The sequence below is a fragment of the Scatophagus argus genome, chromosome 2 (assembly GCF_020382885.2).
Source record: "Scatophagus argus isolate fScaArg1 chromosome 2, fScaArg1.pri, whole genome shotgun sequence".
NCBI lineage: Eukaryota > Metazoa > Chordata > Actinopteri > Scatophagidae > Scatophagus > Scatophagus argus.
In genome coordinates, this window is record NC_058494.1 from 17,326,929 (window position 1) to 17,340,809 (window position 13,881).

Sequence of the window (13,881 nt, forward strand, 5' to 3'; positions counted from 1 at the left end):
CTATCTCAGCAGGACGGCATCATTTGTCTGTGCCTTCCAAAACAGTCACAATTCACTGCTGAAAAATAAATCTATTTCGTGGTGTGACAGCACTGCTGTTAAGGATTGATTAGGTCTAGGCACAAAAGCAACTTGGTCCGGATTCGGGAAAGATCACGGTCAGGCAATATCCTATTAGATATCTGTGTAAACGTTTTCATATTTAGCATATTAATTTTTAGTTTTGTGAAGTCACATGGTCCTCGACCTTTGACTACTAAATTTTAATAAGTTCATCCTTCGGTCCTAGTGGACTTTTATGACAGACAACCACACACTCACACCTAGGGGTAATGTTCTGTTAAACCCCAACCTTAGAAGTTGTTCTCAAAGCCTAACTGAAGTTTAATTTAATTTGTGATATTGCAAGGGGTTACGAAGTAGGCCATAATTAAATAATGTTATACAACTGCTCATCTTGCAGCAAAATTGACAGTGACATGAATCCCGGAATAATAAATTAATCTCCATGTTCTACTCAAAGGTTAAGAATAATCTGTCCAGAACAAAGAACAAACATGCAGAAGAAAAAAGGAATAGTGTATCTGATAGTGAGTGCACAGCATTATGGTAAGTAAATGAGCTCATACACAGTCAGGTTGAGATACATTTTTGTTTTTCAAGCAGTTTAGCATTATGTAACATGCTAAGATAATAGCATAGATGTTACTCTGATGATCAAAGCCCAGTTAGCTGAGCCTAACTGGTAGAGATGAAGTTGTGCACCTGGCTTGTATATGTCCTCATCATGCTGTGGAGTTTCTCAGGCTAACAATGTTAACTAAGCACGACGGGCTAAGATGGCTAGCAGTCCAACATGGAGTCCAAGCAAAGCTCCAAAAAACATACTGCACACCAGGATAGGATGCAGCTGAAAGACTGAGCTGAGTGTTTTAGTTATATTAGAATGAGCTAGAGGGAGCAGGTCCCCTTCCACAAGTGGTACATCGCACCACCATTTTGTACCTCAGAATGGCCATACCAAACATTGGCTTTAGAAAGGGTCTTTTGCATTTCCCTTTTTTTTTTTTTAGCAGTCACAGTAGGTTCTCCTGCACATTTGGAAAGGGAGAGCAAGGCCAGAGGTCTTCAGTTGGTTTTAATCTGCAACCTCACCGCTAGATGCCACAAAATCCTACACACTGGAATTTAAATAACATAATCATAAAAATGGCACTCAGAATCAATATAAGTACTGCCACAAAATGTTAATAGCTCATATTTATTTAAAGATTTTATCTATATGTAGATTGAGGGGGTTTTTTTATTAGAAAAGATTTAAAAGAAGCATGAGTGTAAAAAAAACATGATTTCAACACATATGTACAGTATTTGAAGGACAAAATAACCCACTGCACGGTGATGAAATGCAAAAGGTGTAAGTATGATGCCCATTAAACTCACTTGTGTATTATTCATATATAGGATTACATGTTTTTCGTCCTTGCTCCTGTTGAGTAGTTAGAAAATCCACTACAGTGAAATGCATTATTTATACTGTTTGAGGATGCAAGAACATGTTTCTGCTGTTTTTCTTTACCATTTGTCTTTTAATCCTGTGTAATGCGCTGTTTCAATGACTCAGGTAGGTCACATCTCACTGCATTAAAAATGACTTTTGTCTCATCAAGTTAACATTTAATGGAGTAAACAGAAACAAAGAATAATGTGAAACTATTCTTTCTGGTGAATCAGTCTGCACTGGAATGAATAATGTTTTCTTGACCAGACCCCCTCCCCCGTGTAAACTGTGGGCTTTTCTTCAGGTTTGTAATTAAAATACTTTGACAGTGTGGCACTTGCAGACCTGAAAATGAGTTCTGAGCGCTGCGTTTGTGGCATTTGCAAGTTCAAAAGGGGGATTTTTACATTCAGATGCATCTGATTGTGACAGTATAGCTGTAATTAAAATCTGAAACTCAAGGCTATGGGAGATCAAAGCTTCAACACAACAGAGGAAAATATTCTGGAGTAAAACTGAGGAGGCCAGTGTAGCGGTGTTGGTCAGTGATGTGGAAAAAAAACATCAAACATTTAATACCATGCATAGTATGTATGTTGCAGCCATATGCTGTGTGATTATGAACAGTGGTTTACAGTGCTCTAAAATTAAAGGTTTTTCAGGTATTGCAGACAAAAAAAGGCCCAGCCAGGACTGATTTAGCCAGTGGCCGGTTTGCATTGACATACGGCATGATGCGTGTAACTCCTTGTTTTATCACACAAGCAGAAGAGGCAGGAATTCAACAAAATGAATGTTAATGTGCAAACTAAAAGATAAAATCAGAAAGGGCATTGAAGTCCTTAATGTGGGATCATATATACATATGTATAACCATATATAACTATATATGTGTGTGTGTGTGTGTGTGTGCGTACCCTAACTGCCATCGGCCAATCTCAGACATGAGAAAAACCGAACAAAGTCCAACAAGGTTCGTGTCAGGTAGTATCCCTACTAAGTCGATAACAGTATCATAGGCATCATAGCAGCTAAGATAAGTAGGCATATGGATCCATTCATGAGTGGATATGGATACTGAAAATGCACAACATCAAGACACTAACATCAGGACAGCTTTGTTCTGTATTCCAGATTACCAGAGCACAGTCATAATACAGTCAGTGACACAAAGCATATCACTGGTCCAACAGCAGCCTGGCCTGTTTTGATATGTGCCACCCTGTAAATGTGGCACTTATACTTTACACGCACTGAGGTCAGGGCTCTGTGTGGGTCAGTCAAGTTCTTCCACACCAAACTTATCCAGCTGTGTCTTTATGGATCTTGCTTTGCCCACTGGGGCACACTCATGCTGGAATAGAAGGGCCTTCCCCAAACTGTCGCCACAATGCTGTGACAAAAAAAAAGAGGTCTGTCCAAATACTTTTGTCTATATAGTTTATGAATATATAGACATAAAAACTTGTCTCCTGGTCTATTTGGTACTTACTTGTAGGGGGTACTGCACTTTGCTCTGAAGGACAACAAAGGACAAGTGTCTCAAATGGCAGTGCAGTGTCTTATGATATAAATTCTTACAGTATTAGAGCCTTCTCACAATTCCTAACCAGGTCTGCCACGCTGTCATCTCTTAAGGCAAGTAGGTTGACTTGCTGTTTTGGCACTCTGAAAGAATACGGTGTTGTCTGCTTCCCCCTTGTGCTTCAACAAACCACCAAAATCTCACTTTGATAGCACCCACACTGATTCAGACTGCGTCATCCACAGCTGACACACACTGCTTCAGCTGTGGATGTGTAAGGCCTGTGATGTTGACTTTCAGTGTTATTCCCTTCAAAACACACACACCCACACACACACACACACACATTGTATGGCTGTGACCTCAGCTGCATTTCCCTCATTCTCAAACCTCTCTGCTGTACATCTATTACAATCATTTGATGGTGCCTATCATAATCTTTATGATTATAATTTTTTCTTCATTCCCACATGCTGGCCTATCCTAAACACACCTGGGACCTCATCATCTCCCCTCTTGTGACTAAATCAGGCCTGGATCTTCTCAAGCTTGCCTTTGGCTTTATCTTGAGTGCCTCCAGTCTGGTTACTGTCTGTTCAGCTCTGAGGTGGCTTGGGGGAGGATCAAATCATTGCTCTAGAGTAGCTAGCTTTTTGAATAGGTCACAAAGACAGTGGCAAAATATGCAAAAAAGGGTAGTTTCCATTTCCTTCCTTAGCTGTGTAATATATATATAAATCATAAGGTAAAAATGATAGTTCTTCCATTTTAGTAGTCACCTTGGAGCAGTAGGTCACACAAATTAGATGCAGAAGATCACAGACTATGGACGTCATAGACTGGGTCTTCTGTAAGATGAGCATTGCAAATGACAATCTGTGCAAGTAGCAGACAACCAGGTAAGTGTATTCCAGCACAATAGACCCGCTCACTTATACACAAACTTTGTTGCTGATATGTTTTTTTACTAACTTCTTAAGAGAAGCATTCTAACTAGTTGTGATTATAAAGCTGTGTTGCATACAGTGGATTCGGATTTTATGGCTCCCTGCCTTCCAATCACGCCCCCACGGGTTCCCAAGCTGACAGAGGCCCCATCTGCACCAAAAGACACACATTTTCTCATCCGTCCTCTATCGTCCCCCAAGCCATCTTATATCAAATGCAGTCTTGGTGGCATTCAAGACCCCTTGAAGGGAAACATATAATCTATCATGATCAAAATATAAACTGACACTCAATTCTCTAAATTACAAATACTGTCTAGAAGATGTTACACCAACATAAATTATGGTGGAAAGGCTTTCTTACCAAGGGCATGTGAGTTAACCTGATAAACCTGACCGATTTCCCGGCTTTCTGTTGCATAGCAAAGGCCTTAAAAATGACCTCAGGGAACGTTCTCTACTACAGCAGATTAACATTGTATCTCCTACCAGCAGTAGAAGATAATCTGGTGTAACCACTGGGGGCTTCTTCAGTTGTAACGTCAGTTGCCTCCCTCATCCGTCTCCTCTACGTCCCCCCTTGGCATTGATTGTTGCAGTTGAAATTTACTTCAGTTCCTGTTGCACTCAGTCTTTTGAAATAATAACTAATAAGGCTTCAGCTTTCGATTTAGCTCACAGCATGTTCACTCTAATCATGATTTTCCACTGATCATGTGACTTTTTTTTCAACAAATAGCATTAGTCCAGTACAGTGAAGCTATTATTGTCATTGTTGTTACATTACCAACCCCTTTTTGTCAAAAGGGGGATGCTTAGGATGAACTTTATAATACTTTTAATTTGCATTGAAGAGGCTTTACTGAAACATGCAGGCACTCAGATTAATAGTTGGTTGGTATCTAATTCTACATCTGTTTGATGTTAAAGTGAGTTGCAGGGGGCAGCCGTGGCCTAGAGGTTGGAGAAGCGGCTTGTGATCGGAGGGTCACCAGTTCGATTCCCCCACCGGACGGGAAGGAAAAATTTGGGTGTGGTGGAGTGCTTAATGTGAAAAAATTGCTCCCATCCTCCATTAGCCGGCTGATGTGCCCTTGAGCAAGGCACTTAACCCGCAATTTGCTCCCCGGGCTCCTGTGTGTGTTTCATTGCATGTAATTTGCCGGGTGTTGCATGTGTGTTCAACTAAGGATGGGTCAAATGCAGAAGACGAATTCAGTGTGTGTATGTAAAAATATATATACTGCCAATAAAGTGATTCTTCTTCTTCTTCAGCAGCCTAAATTGGGCAGTGAAGGAATGTGAGACAAAAGCACAAACTAACCTCAGGAAGTTCCAAAATCTGGAATCGTATTTGGAAAAGCAAAAATAATGTGTTTGGAATATTCCTCTCTTTCATGTTCGCTGAATTTAGATGCAAAGTAAGGTAGTTTGCCTGTAATCATGAAGTCAACTGAAAATAGCTTGACTGTTTTTTCCTCACTTAACTCAAAGGAGAGGTGGGGGAGGTTTGTTTGAGCTACATGTCTACCTGTCATATGCACAGAGATGTGAGGAAGAGACAGAGACAGAGGTGTTTATTTGTATGCTCTTTGTTTGTTCCTCAAACAGTCTTTGAGACTGTTTGTCCTTGCAGGTTGGATCTGCTGATAAACACTGGGAGGGGAAGTTGACTTTGCTGGCAGTGGATGAAGAGGGCTGGGACATTTAGACAAACAAAAAAATATACTATAAAAACTATATGGTATTCAATTTGCACTCTATAATGTTCTTCCCAGTTAAAGTGCCTCAGACTTGTGTCTCTCTTGCGAGTACAGGTTAGAGTGACTGTGCTGTTAGAAGTACGTAGGTCATGATTAAGAAGTTTATAACAGAAAGGTCACAAAGGTCTTCCAGTGAAACAGTAGCTACTCAGTGACAGACTTTCACTCAGCGCACTCACCCAACAGCACAAAGCAGCCAGCAATGAGAGAAGCAGGAGTGAAAAATAGAATGATATTTTCATATCTCTCTCAGTGAATTAGTTAGTTCAGTTTGGTTATTTCAACCAAACCAGAGTTTGATTATTGGAGCTTCGTGGCTTCGACAAGCGTTGTTTTGTCAAGTGTGAATGAAGTGGGGGGGTTTTTTTTATGATGAATTAAAAAGGAAATTAAGCTTGTCTCAGTTTGGCGGAAGAGAGAAACTTGGATTCAGAGGGTGTACGTTTCTGAATCCAAGAGCCTGAATCCTGAGCCAAAAATAAAACACAGAACCAAAAGCGGTTCATGAGTCAGTTGACACAAAGTCTTTTGAATACACTGTTTCTCTGTAAGGAGTGATTGGCAGCCGTGTGACTTGTGACTAGTGCAGTGCCAAATCATGATTAGCATGATCACGGGAAGAGTTGTTGCATTGGCTAAATGCAGATCCTCTTCACAATGTATAGACAAATGTCAGTAGGAGTAATTTAGATAAAGAAAAAGTGATAAAGTGATGAGGACATGTTTGTATCTGTACTGTGTCTACGTTTCAGTTTCACCGACTTTCCATTTTGAAAAGACCAGTGTGAGGTTTGCAGAGATGACAGAAACAATATGAATATTAAAAAAATAAATAAATAAAAATATTACAATATTACTGCAAAAACTGACTGCTGTTCACATCTGTTCAGAGCTCATTATTAGTTTGCATCAAAGTCAAGTATCATTCAGATCCAATTCAAGAGACTCTTTCTACTCGGTTCAGCGACAATGAAACATCGAGGACCTTTTATCCTTATTCCATTGATCGTAATTTTGGAATCATTGTTAAATTATATTTAAAATTCATGCAGCATACTGACTAAGAACCATTATCATTAAAAAATATCCTGTCCATTCAGCGCATGAAACAACAAATGTCACTAAAAATAAAATAAAAAAAAAAAAAAAATATTAGAAGTTGTGTCTTTTTCAAATATGCTGATTCTAATAAGAGAGTCGTAGGATTGTATGACATTACTGGTGTAACTCCTATTGTTGTGATAGAGTTCTCTTCAGCTTCACTTTTCTGTGAAGTACATTGATTGTCTGTCAAGGAAAATTCCAGAGTGTCTTAAGTGTCGCTCGCCTGTTGGTGCACTTTGCGTGGTGGTGGGGGGCTGAACAATGTGGAGGAAGACTGAAAGTTATTGGTAGGAGCTTTATTATAGGTCAGGCTTGAAAGATGATGCCATGTGTGAAGATCAGTGATGTGAAAACACATGAAAAGGCAGATGCCAAGAGGATGCAGTTGCCCCCAAGGAGGAAGACACGAAGCCTCTGATTGCCATGTGTCAGAAACACTGCTTTTGCATCCACAGAAGAAATGATGGTACAGGGAGAAACCAAGTTAAGGGAGGAAGGCATGAATGAGAAATAGCATGCAGCATGAAAAATCCAGTTTACTGTAAAAGTCACATTTCAATGCAGATGGTCGATCATGAAATGTCTCTCCTACTTTCAAATTATTTTAGAACCAGGAGTGGACAGGTTCAGTTTTAATTGGACCAAAGCTCTTTGGATGTTGTATATTTATTATCTGTTCCAGCTTTTCCAACTCTTTCTGTACAGACAAGAGAGGAATAATGCTTGTAAATGATGTGAAATTGCATATATTTTTTTTAAATTGAAAAAGAGAAGGACCACTGACCACCAACTACCTGTTTATACTGTGAATCTGTCTACTGTGAATATGTAAATGAACAAATGCATTTGTAGAAGGCACTTGAGGGCTTAAAATGAAAAATAGATGCCATGCATTCCCACTTGTTGCATACTCATGTTTGATGCACAGTAGCCCTGGCAGGAAATTCTGGTCCCACAAACAGACACCAAGAAAATTAAATTGGCTTGATATAAGACATAACATTCTAAATACAAGATTTACCTGAATTAAGTTTTTAGATTCAAATCACTCACTGGATTAGGAGATTAATACATTCATGCCTCACGATACAAGTTCAAATGGGAGGCCAGAGTGTGTTTTGTGTTTGACGCTTGGTTCGTTCTTACTGCCACTGAAAAGTCTACTTGAACAGTATTTCAAAGACTGAGGTCAGGAAGGATGTCTTGGCTCATATATCACATTCAGGCATAGGTGAAGGCCATTAGTTGTCCAGTTCCACCTTCAAGCCCCATTCACAGCAGACCTCAGCACACATATACATGTATAGTTGACTTTTTGTAAGAGACGCATTTTTATATTTATCATAAACACGTTCAACCTCTTAATCAAGACTATCAAAGAACACAGGTCCAATCAGGTCCAATGATTGGACCTGTGATTGGATCCTCAAGCATATATTTTTAGTGATAATGCTGAAACAATCTGTTGATAGAAAGAAAAGAATCAACATCAATTTTGATAATTAAATTATAACGCAAGTCAATAAATGAAGTAAACATGGCAAATGCTTGTCAATTTCATTTTCAAATTTATTCGATTATTTGCCACATCTCTGTGTTTTATACAGAGGAGTTGTGAGCTATTAAATCAAGGACTACACCAGCATCCAAAATGACATTTGCAGGTTAATTTACATGTTCTGTAACATACTGCAGCTAAACAGCAAATTGTCTCTTTTGCCTGCTAACTGATGTTAGCAGTGTACTTCAGTGGTGAATGCCTGGTCGCTACTTTAACACGCTAAGGTGCAGGACTAGACGTGTTTAGGTCTGTAAGTTAGATAAAGAGGAGATTTTAGGAGCGGATGAGAGCTAATGTGGGTTGTTGTTCAAGGTCTGTGACTATCTGCTTTGCAAATGATCATTTCATTCCAGAAAATTTCAGTTAGACCTTAATGAAGTACTGTCCCTGAGTGTATGTTTTTGTATTTGCCACCCACAAGGAAATTAAGACATTATTGCTTTAGAGTTCTTTCTGCTCTTGTGGTGTCAGTTTTCTACTGATGTGTAGTCAAAGACTTTACACTGAATCCACTGCTGCACTTAATGGGCAGTGATCTCTTTTTGGAAAAGTTGCTCACTGATGTTCAGAATGTCGAAGCGTATCATTTAATGAAAAATAAAGCCACAGAAATGCTGACTATCAATGACTAAAGTAAACTGGCACAATACTATTCGGCCACACCTTTTAACCTATGAAGAGAAGTTCATTTTAAAGACAACGGTTTTCAAATTAACCATTAGTTAAATATATATTGACCTGATACTGAAGTGATCATGTACCCACTGTTAATTAATATTCTTGTTCTTCACCCAGCATAATTTTCTGCTGCAATAGCACATCTGTTTCACAGCTCAATAATGTTGCATTGTCTATGAATAAATTACAGTCAGAGCCTACAGTTCATGTACCCCCATAAAACCACATTAATGACATGTCTCTATCAAGTTCATTTTGTAGCTTTATTAGGGACTGGTTAACTGTACCATAATCTGTACGTATGGCTCCTGATCTGTCTTCATCAGGCACTGAGGTCTTCCATCAACAAAGAAATGTATAATATTTTTTATTATTTTTTTTCTTATCTTTATACAGACATTTTTGGGCCCTTTTTTGCTCTTGGGCTTTGCACCTGTTGTTAAGCTTACCTCCCAGCAGAGCAAAAGCTGCCCACATGTTATTTATAGCCAAAGTACTCTGTCTGTACATGTATTGTAGCACATTCTGCAGACTGAACTGACAGGATTTCGTTCATAGCTCTAAATGAAATGCCATGGCTGACCTGCAGTTAGGCACTTGTGCTAGCTCGGGTCATAATAGGTGCTATATGACACAGATCTACAAGCCCTTTTCTTTCCCTTTTACAAACACATGGGAGGCTACTTAGTTTAGGTCTTTAGGTATTTAAATCAGTGGAGAGAGTCTGCTCAATAAGGCAGCAGTTGCATATATACAGTAAATTCTCCCCATTGACAGGCTATTACTTACTGATGACTGAATGACATGGATATTAGGTATCCAAGAGAATCAGTGGATTGAGTTAAAGGTGTCAGTTCAGCATTTAACTCCAATAAGATTGTTGGACTCGGGCAGCACGGTGGTGCAGTGGTTAGCACAGTCGCCTCACAGCAAGAGGGTTCCAGGTTTGAATCCCTTCTGTGTGGAGTTTGCATGTGCCTCTGTGGGTTTTCTCTGGTTCTCCGGCTCCCTTCCACAATCCCAAAGACATGCAAGTTAGGTTAACTGGCTACTCTACATTGGCCCTAGGTGCAAGTGTGGTTGTCTGTCTTTGTGTATCCGCCATGCGATTGACTGGCAAACAGTCCAGGGTGTACCCCGCCCCTCGCCCGTAGTCAGCAGGGATAGGCTCCACAGCGGGTTATAGAAAACAGATGAATGGAAGATTGTTGGACTTCAGCCAGTTTTGACAAGGTTTGATTTCAAGCAAATTACCTGCAGACTGTGCAAAAGATACTAGAAGTTAATACATACAATCAGTTAACTGTCTCTTCAAAATTAAAGTAAGGTAAGGTAAGGTAAAGTGAAGACTGTTTAAAAGGGTACTCTGGCCCTCACACAAAGAGTTCACAGTCATTTAGTAGTTTTCGGTTCTTCAGATAAATGTGTGTGATGGAAGAACATTACACAAGCTCATGACACCTTCAAATACACTTAACCTGTTGAGCAAATCCATTTTCTCATATGAACTCTGGACAATGTTCGCTCACTTGCTGTTAATCTCCAGACAATGACCTGCTCTTTTCACACATGGACTAAATCAGACATTACATGGACTTTGTACTGGGAAAGCAGCAGGGTAAATGTTCAGTTTAACTAATTTGAACATTGGCATTGATACATACAGCTCATCTGGCTAATGTCTATATTTAAATTCAAGGTTGCAGTACATGTGCAAAAATGACTCAAGACCGACTTAATGAAACAGAGAACACAGAGTTTGCTGTAGATAATACCAGCTCCTTAATCAATTAATGCAAGGAAGCAAAGGTTTGTCCCATGGAAGGAATGAACTTTACCTTCACTCTTAAGTAAGTGCTAAGTAATAGACAAGTAAAGGGCAGAGGATTCACATGTCAGTGAACCCAAAGGCAATGAGCGATGGTGTGATTTATCATGGCATCATTTAAGACAGCCTAGTGCCCTCTCACTCAGCTGATCAATACCTGACAAGACCTTGATACCATTCTTCTGAAGCTGAACAAAGGCATTTACAAAACAGCACAAGTAGAAGAAAGACTGTAGCTATTTCACATGGTGTAATCTATTTATTGAAATATGCCTATCAAATGCATTTCATCAAGGGGCAAGAGCATCGCATCAGCCTTTCATGTAAAGGCAGGAAATGCTTCAGTGCATTCCTAATGGACCCCAACAGTGATGCACAGAGGTGAAATTTACTGTCATGATCAAGCGCGAAACCTTCCAGTCACGTCGTGATTCTGATTAACAACCAGCCCGCCCTGCATAGTTGTATGTCATGCATGTCATGTTTAAAATGTGGCCTGGTCTCAGTCATTACATACTGCTCCAGGAAACCTGCAATTGACATCTGTTCACAAAAAACCTCCTTGTTTATGTGCAGAGCAGTCTCACAAAGCTGGCCCACAAATTCCACACCATTCATTATATTCTTGTGGGGTCCAGGGTGAACACACATAGGACCAGGAGAGGGAACCGATCAGCATGTAGTATACCAGAATTGCCAGGAGCATTAAACAAAACAGTGGCACCATGAACTCTGACCTAACAGTAGTGGAAAATTGTGATGCAGTTTCTAATCATGACTAAAATCTGCCATGCACTGTAAACAAACAGATTTTTAAGTGCATCTTTCACAGTGTTCTGCCAATTCATACACCAAATGACTAGGAATCACCAGATTAGTCAATTGAGGTTGTTGAAATGCTGGCCACATGCATTAAATACCCAAGCATGATTACAAGTAAGAATGAATCAAAGAACAAACGGTTTCCATCTGGAAATGAAAAGGAAGTACAATAGATAACTGGGAAAGAAAATTGTGTCCATAGTCGTTGCTGTTGAGCGGTTGAAATAACCGCGCTGAATCTACAATGAGAGGTTGAGACCAAGACTGCGGAGATTTAGCGAATCAGATGAAGTCAACCATGACTGTAGAAGCCACACTTGAGTCACTGAAGAGTAGTGGACAATAGGACTGACATGAACGAGTTGACCTGACTGTTGAGATCCTGCAGTGGATGTCACTGCTTCCACCAGCCACCATACTGGTGGACAAAAAGTATGATATTCTCTGCCCTGCTACATACAACTTCAATTATGCCAAATATTTGAATAAAGGAAATAAATACATAAAAGAAAGGAAAAATAAAAGACAACAAACTCTAAGCAAAATTTTGTGACAATTCTATAAATAAACATGACTGAGATTGACGGGTGTCAGTAATTAAAAACTGATCCAATGATGAAAACTGCAGACAAAGGGTCCATTCACGCAGCACCTTACTTTCAACTCGGGAAAAAAAACTATTCCATTATTACATCCAAAATGTGCTCTCACTATAACTGGTTAAATTTACTTAAAACATTCTATTACATTACCAATATCAATCTGTGAATGACACACTGTGGTATGTATTTGACTTAAAGGGGCTTTACAGGGATAATTCAGTTGCCAGTGTTGTTTTACGGCTTAACAAACAATAAACATCAACTTTATTAAAGTTTATAATAAAAAAAACAAAACATAATTATTTCTTAAATGGGGAGTAATGTTATGGATGCAACAGTGGCTGAGATAGTAAGGGTTCAGGATTATCCTTACATGAAATTACCAGGTTATAAAGTAAAAAAGCATCCTTCCTGTGTGTAAGCCTAACCACCAAAATGGACAAGACAATGACTGAAGTCAGAGAGACAGGGAGGGAGGGAGAGAGAGAGAGAGAGAGAGAGAGAGAGAGAGAGAGAGAGAGAGAGAGAGAAACAGTAAGGGGGGGTGGGGGGCAGAGAAATGGAGAGAGGGTGACAGCTCCACCCAGTGGTTAATGAGTATCATTCTTTTTGGCATAATAAGAGAGGAGGTTTGTGGCTCTCAGTGTGTTGCAGGAAGGCTGTGCGGTGATAGAGATGATAAGCAGAAGTGTTATGGACACACACATACAGACACATTGCAGCCTCCCACACACACATACAGACACATCGCATTAACCCAACTGTGTCAAGTTCATCTTATTAGCCATGTTGCAATGCCTGCAGGATGTGGGTAGCCTTCATGAAGAGATGCTGTTATTGCATTAAACATTTGTTTGTTTTGTTTATATTTTGCTTTTATGCTGCAATGTAAATTATACTAGGCTGCTATCTTGATTTTTTTATATTTTTGAAATGGAAAGAAAGAAAAATATCAATATAATAACATAGTATATATAATAATATAAATAAATCCCATTTTTTTAGAATCAAAATTGGAAATCTAAAGTCTAAATCTAAAAGGAAATCTATGCCAAACATATTGCAGTTTAATTGTTCTTATTAATTGCTCCTGAATGCTTATGGCTGACTGCCACGGGCTCACAGAGGAGCATGACTTCATGTATTTAGCCATTAAAGTTGTTTTTTCCCCCAACAACAACGTTATGCAGCCATAATACAATTATGTTCTGAGTGGTCAGCTACTGTGATCCTACGCTTAAATTATAGCAGAAGAGGGAGAAAAGTATTCACAGCAGTTTCCTCATTTTCTGTTCTGGCAAGATAAAACATCTTGTGATGAATGAGTGAAAGTCATACTGGGACAAAAATGATATAACTGTGATATTTAAAAGAAAAGGTGGATTGCATTTGTCAGGGGAGCAGCTGCAATGCCAAGCTGTTTTTAATCTATACTGAACAAAGTCTTTTGAGGTAAGGAAAATCTGCAGTGAAACTGACAGCACTACTTTTCAAATGTGACAAATATATTGTTGAGTTTTAAATGGTGCCTAAGCACGGACTGATGCCAA